The sequence below is a fragment of the Micromys minutus genome (genome assembly GCF_963924665.1).
Source record: "Micromys minutus genome assembly, chromosome: 10".
NCBI lineage: Eukaryota > Metazoa > Chordata > Mammalia > Rodentia > Muridae > Micromys > Micromys minutus.
In genome coordinates, this window is record NC_137979.1 from 62,167,651 (window position 1) to 62,173,875 (window position 6,225).

The following is a 6,225-nucleotide window of genomic DNA, read 5'->3' on the forward strand; positions in this document are numbered from 1 at the left end:
ATGTGGTTGCTGGGAATTGAACTCAGGATCTCAGGAAGAGTAGTCAAGTGCTCCTAACCACTGAGCCATCTCTCCAGCCTATATTTACATTTTTTAAATTTTATTTTATATGTGTTTTGTTTGTGTGCATCACATGCATACCTGGTGCCTGTAGAGGACAGAAGAGCTTATCAATACCCCAGAACTGGAATCACAGACGATTCTGAGTGACCCCGTGGTGCTGGAAACCAAACCCTGATTCTCTGGAAGAGCAGTCAGCCCTCTCAACTGCTGAGCCATCTTTCCAGTCCATGAATAAAAACGCAAAAGAAAGAAAAGAACTGTTCCTGTCAGACTAGAGCTATGATGGCCAAGATTCCCCCTGTCTTGAGTCCTGAAATGCAGTGGGCATGTCTGACCTGTAAGGTCTCCATACACTTTGAGACCCTTTTCTTTCTGGACTGACCCTGCAAGCCAGTGGGTTTATAGACCCAAGATAGTCTGGAACCTGAGCTGTAGAGTGTTTGCGTAGTATGCTCAGACCCCGGGGTTCCATTCCCCAGAGCTTTAAAAAAAAAAAAAAAAAAAAAAAAAAGGTACATGATTTTAATCATGCACCCAGGAGTCAGAGGCAGGACAATCAGGAGTCCTAGGTCAACCTTGGCTACGTAGCCAATTTGAAGCCAGTTTATTTGGGCTATAAACTCAATCAAATCAAATTTATTCCAAATGTCGGGGTGGGGGACGTGGGGGGAGGGGTCTCAGCTCCTCTGAGTGCAGAAACCAGTTCTTGGTACTGAGTCTGGGTGCATATCCTTCAATGCCCAGCAGAGGGCAACCGACTCCTGCGATCTGTTTTTGCAGGTTTGGACCCAGGCTGAGACTGAACTCAAGCCTGGGGTGGAAGAGGTGTGGAGCCCGCGTCGTAAATACACATATAAACCTCGGTTTGAGGGAAGCCTCTGCTGTACTTCAGTCTCCCGCTCTTAGGGCTCCGAGGTGTCACTGTCCTATGTGTTCTGTTGTCCCGATGTGAATCTCTGAGTTTATCGGTTTTCTTTCCGAAAGAAGAGCCAAGGAAACGGCTCAGTGGAGACTGTCTTGAAACCCTTTATGTGTGAGTTGAGCAGGAGTGGGCAATGCGGAGTGGGAGAGTGGGGGTTGGGAGGGCGGGGATGCTGTGGGATCCCTGGCATCCTCTGGCTCGGCTCAGACCCAGATGAAAAGAGACTTAGGCTCCTTCACCCTGAACTCCCTCTGTGTGTGCAGGGATCCTCCCTCTCAGTGCCTCTCCAGTGGGGGTGGGGGCGGAGGAGACCGGGTGAGGAGAGGAGGGGAGGAAGGTGATTGATCCTCTGAAAGGGAATACCGAAGACCTTGGCTGGCCTCAGCCGGTTGCTAAGGAACAGGAAGCCTCAGGGGCGCTCTGCAGGTGAATTAGATCCCTTGCGGGCTGTCAGTTTGTGTTCCCCTTGGAGCACAAGGTAGGAGGTGCAGCTGATTACCCAGAGCTAGAGGTTATAGCCAGATCTACCTACTTCTGTAACAAACAGAGCACAGGCCTCAGGCTGGCAAGGGCCCAGGTGGGGTAGTGAGTGTGGAAGAAAGTTCTTCCAAAGTCTGAGGGTTTTGTTCCTTCCTCTGAGAGGCTGTCTCTCTTACCTCTGTGTGGGCTTGGGCTTTGGTTTTATGTAGGTAATGGCTGAACCAGGGCCTTATGCTTGCTGAACAAGTACTCTGCCACTAAGCCACACACATGGTCGGAAGGCAGGTGGATGCTGTTATTGTTGCTGGGCATATTGTCACACAACTTCAATTCCAGTACTTGGGAGACAGAGGATGACAGATCTGTGAGTTCAAGGTTAACCTGATCTGCACAGCAAATGTCAAGCCAGCCAGGAATGCATAGTGAGATCCTTATATTCTTTGATAGTTTCATACTCGTGTGCACGAGTGTGTGTGTGTGTGTGTGTGAGCGAGAGAGAGAGCGAGAGAGAGAGAGAGAGAGAGAGAGAGAGAGAGAGAGAGAGAGAGAGAGAGATGCTGTTGGGAGCCTGGTTTTTGCCCCCAGTCTAGAAGCAAACTAGGCACCCACTCAGAACTGCAGACACTATGATACTTCTCCGTCATTGTGGTTGGAACGGGAACTTGGGGACAGATAAACTCAGGTTCAAGTTACTACCTGTCGCTCCTCAGGTGTCACTGTGGATGAGAGTTCTTAACTGTCCTGGGGCTCACTTTCGTCAACTTAGAACTTGGGAGAAATGGCTGAGTGACAGATTCCTTGTGCCCCACACTGCAGGGAGCTCAGACCATCATGGGCCACTAAAGACATGGACACAGAGGAAGCTGTGCTCAGTGAGTGGGCATTTCACTTCGCCTCCTGGGAGAGGGTCATATTGACCAGTGCTCACCCAGATGGAAGTGTTGTACATCCTGAGTCCCAGGAGAATGCTAGGGAGAGCTGGAGTCAAGACAAGAACAGTGGGAAGGGGTGTCAGTTGGTCCAGACCTTTGCTCTGCACCGCTGATCCTTAGATCTGCAGGGCCCAACCGAGCAACAGAATGGAGTTACTGATTCATCTCCTGCTTCCTCGGGTGGGCGCAAGCTCTTGCCAGGGAGGTAGATGGAGCTCTGAGGTGGGAAAAGAGGGGTGGGGCCTTGGGGCCTTGTTTTCCTGAGGTATGGGCCTAGGTGTCAGAATGAGGCAAGGGGGGGGGTGTGGGAGGGGACACTCAGGGCTTAGGCCTTCCTGGGGCAGGTGCATCTCTGGTTTCATGACTCTAACTCCCACATTTTCCCAGTGGCATTCAGGGAAAGGAAAAGTGAATTTGCATGCAAGGAGCAGTAAGTGGAGGGGAACATGAGACGAGGCTTCTGGGGGACCCAGGACTGCTGTCACGTCCGGGACCAAACCTCTGTGTTGTTCTGTACTGTTTGGATACAGTGGCTTCTCACTGTTCATAGATATTAGTTTTACAGATGTGAAGGAAATACTCAAATTTTCAAGATTTCTCTACAAGCCAACATCACAGACGGGCTAAATGTCAGTGAGCTGGAGTGTCAGAGCTGCTCCAGAGGGTGTGGATCAACGCACCCTGTTCTCGTTCTTGCCTGACTCAGCCTCTCCTTCTGCCTCCACCTCCCCATCATGCTCTGCACCCTGAGCGGCCAGTACACGTGGCCCCACCTCCTAGTTTTCCGGTCACAGCCTCTGACGCAGCATGGCTCCAAAATGCTCCACACATGTGCCTCTCGCTGCAGGGAGAGCCTGAGACGTCTCTTCCTACCATTTGTCATCCGCCAGGGGTGGAAGAGTCAGGCTGGCTTGATCAGGCTTGTATGTGTGTAAAACAACCTTTGTGCAAATGAGCTCTCACTCACAGGTTCTGCAATGTGGGTGTGGGCTTTTTCTGGGAGGGGAGTGGATTCCTTTTGATGTAGGGGACAGCAGGTGTGTCCTGGGGTGCAGCTTGAGTTTTTTCTTAACTGTATTCACTCCGGGCCCTTTGTCCTTTGTGTGTCTGTCTGTCTGTGTCTCTCTGTAGGTGTGTGTGTGTGTGTGTGTGTGTGTGTGTGTTACTGGAAATGGGACACAAGACGTCACACATATCAGGCAAGCAATCTGTAGTTAGTGCGTGTGTGATAGGGCCGTGTGCCATGGTGCACACGTGGGAGCAAAGGGGACTTCAGGTGGAACAAACTGACCATCAGGCTTGACAGCACCCTTACCTGCTGAGCCATCTACCGGACCCTTTGGCTGGTTTTAAAATTTGAGACAAAGTTGGCAATCTAGGCCTCCGCCACCAGTGACAGATACCTCTAAAACATGTACCGGCTGCCTTCTCTTGGCCTCAACTCTCCCCCTCCAGGACCGGCCTACTTTCTAAATCCCTAAAGCACACTGAAGGCTCTTCCTAAAACTCCATCCACCCATCTTCCTTAGCCCCAGAACTGCCCAGCAGAGCAAGATCATCCTTTGATTCTCTACCCTGAGGCTGCCCCTGTATCCCGGCCCGCTGGTGACTGAACATGTCCTCGTAAGGATGGTCTGACCATTAGGTGCTATAGAACACCATTCTGGCTCTCTCTCACTGAATTCTGGGTGACAGGCAGTCTTTCCCAGCTGGGGCACACAGGTATCTCATCTGGGCAGTGTGGTGACTGAGCCAGGTTCCCCTTCTCTGAGTCCCTTGATGCACTTTGAAGAGACCAAGGGAAGGTTTGTAAGGACAGAGCATCCCCTGGGACTTAGTCACAAAGTTGGGTGGCCATTTCTTCCTCTCTACCCCAGGACCCAGGCCTCACGTACCTGCTTGTGTGGCTGGTTTTTTGCTCTTTTACTTTTACTATGAATGTGGGCCTGCATGTCTGTCTGTCTGTGCACCATGTGCGTGCGTAGTGCCCACAGAAGCCAGAAGAGGGATCCATCTGGTGCTCCAGACAGTAGTGAGCCTCCGTGTGGTTGCTGGGAATTGAACCCGGGTCCTCCGGAAGAGCAGCAAGTGTGGCTTTTTCTGGTATATGATGAGCTGTAACACCTTCTACAGCAAGCAGGACAGCCCTTCTCTCCGAGTTCTACCCTGAGGAGGGGAGGTGGAGCAGGGCCTGAGGTCTGAGCCTTTTTCAGCCCTGGTCTGTTTGCTCAGCCCAGGTCTCATCTTTTTTTAGACACAGGCTTCTTCCTCTGAAATCTCTATTAGCAAGCAGTTCGTACCCAGCTTGCGACTCTGATTAACGATGCGCTCATACCTGAGGAGGCCGGGCTGGAGAGTGTACATCTCTGCCGCCAAAATTCTATGTGGATTAATTAAAACTGCGGAGAGCATTTCTCCTGAATTATTTACGACTTCAAGGAGACCAAACAACTACCATGGAGTCTAGTTACAAATGCATACACCTCTCCAGGGGAGATGCCAGGCGGGCTCCAAGGCTAGGGTTTGAGAAGGGAGGGGAGTCTTCCTTCCAGGACTTTCAATGACTTCATTTCAGGAAGCCACAGGAACCGGTGACATCCATCATGCGGGAAGCCAGCTGCAGAATGATTTAGAAAGTTCTACCCACAGAGAAGCCAGACCATATCACCTTTAATTCTGTCTTTCCCTTTTATCCCTGGAATGTGGCTCTTGTCTTTAGGGAGGTCCCAGGAGACTCGTTTTCTCTCCCAGCCTTGCTCTAGGCTGTGGCCTGTCTGGGTCCTGCTGTGGCAGATCTGGGGCATGTGTTGGTCCATGTGTGCATCCCTGGGGGTGTGTGTTGTGCTTTTCTCACAGATGAGGGGGTTGCCATTAGGCTAGAGACGGACCAGCCCCTCTAGCCATGGTACCCATCATAAATGTAATGGGCAAGGATTGTCAGAATAGCCTGCAGCCTCTTTGCTGGTCCCTAGACAAGGGCTTCTCCTTCCCCCATTTATTTTGTACCATTTATTTATTTATTTATATGGGTACACTGTAGCTGTCTTCAGACACACCTGAAGAGGGCATCAGATCTCATTACAGTTGGTTGTGGGCCACCATGTGGTTGCTGGGATTTGAACTCAGGACCTCTGGAAGAGCAGTCAGTGCTCTTAACCGCTGAGCCATCTCTCCAACCCTTCTTGGGCCTTCTTGATTTGGACAAAGACCCCCAAGTTTTCCCTTTCAGAGCTCTCTGACTCCTATCTCTGAGCAAAAAGTCCAAAGCACATGTGTCTACACCACATCACTGTAGCCCAGGCTGCCCTTCAACTTGATAGGAAGACAAGGATGGCCCTGAGCTTCTGGTCCCACCGCCTTCTCTTCCAAGGACTGGAATTACAGACGTGTGCCACTACATTCTGTGTATGTAATACTGGGGTGACACCCAGGACTCTGTGCTACATAAGCATTCTCCCACCTCAGCTACATTCCTGGCAGATGACCTTTTTATCATCATTATTATCATTATTATTATTAATTTATTTTATATGTGTGGGTATTTGCCTGCATGCATATACAAGTGTGCCCTGTGCAAGCCTGGTGCCAGGGATGCCCTGAAACCTGAGTTACAGACCCTTGTGAGCTGCCCTGTGAGTACTGGGAACTGAACCTGGGTCCTCTAGAGGACCACCCAGTGCTGAGCCATTTCTCCAGCTCTACTCATTTTATTCTTATTTATCTTGGGTCAAGCCAACGTCAAAGCTGTCCCTGAGCTTCAAGACAAAGTGATGGTGTCACTCTCCCTAGGGCGCTTCCTAAAGTGGACTGTGGCCCTGTTACACCTGC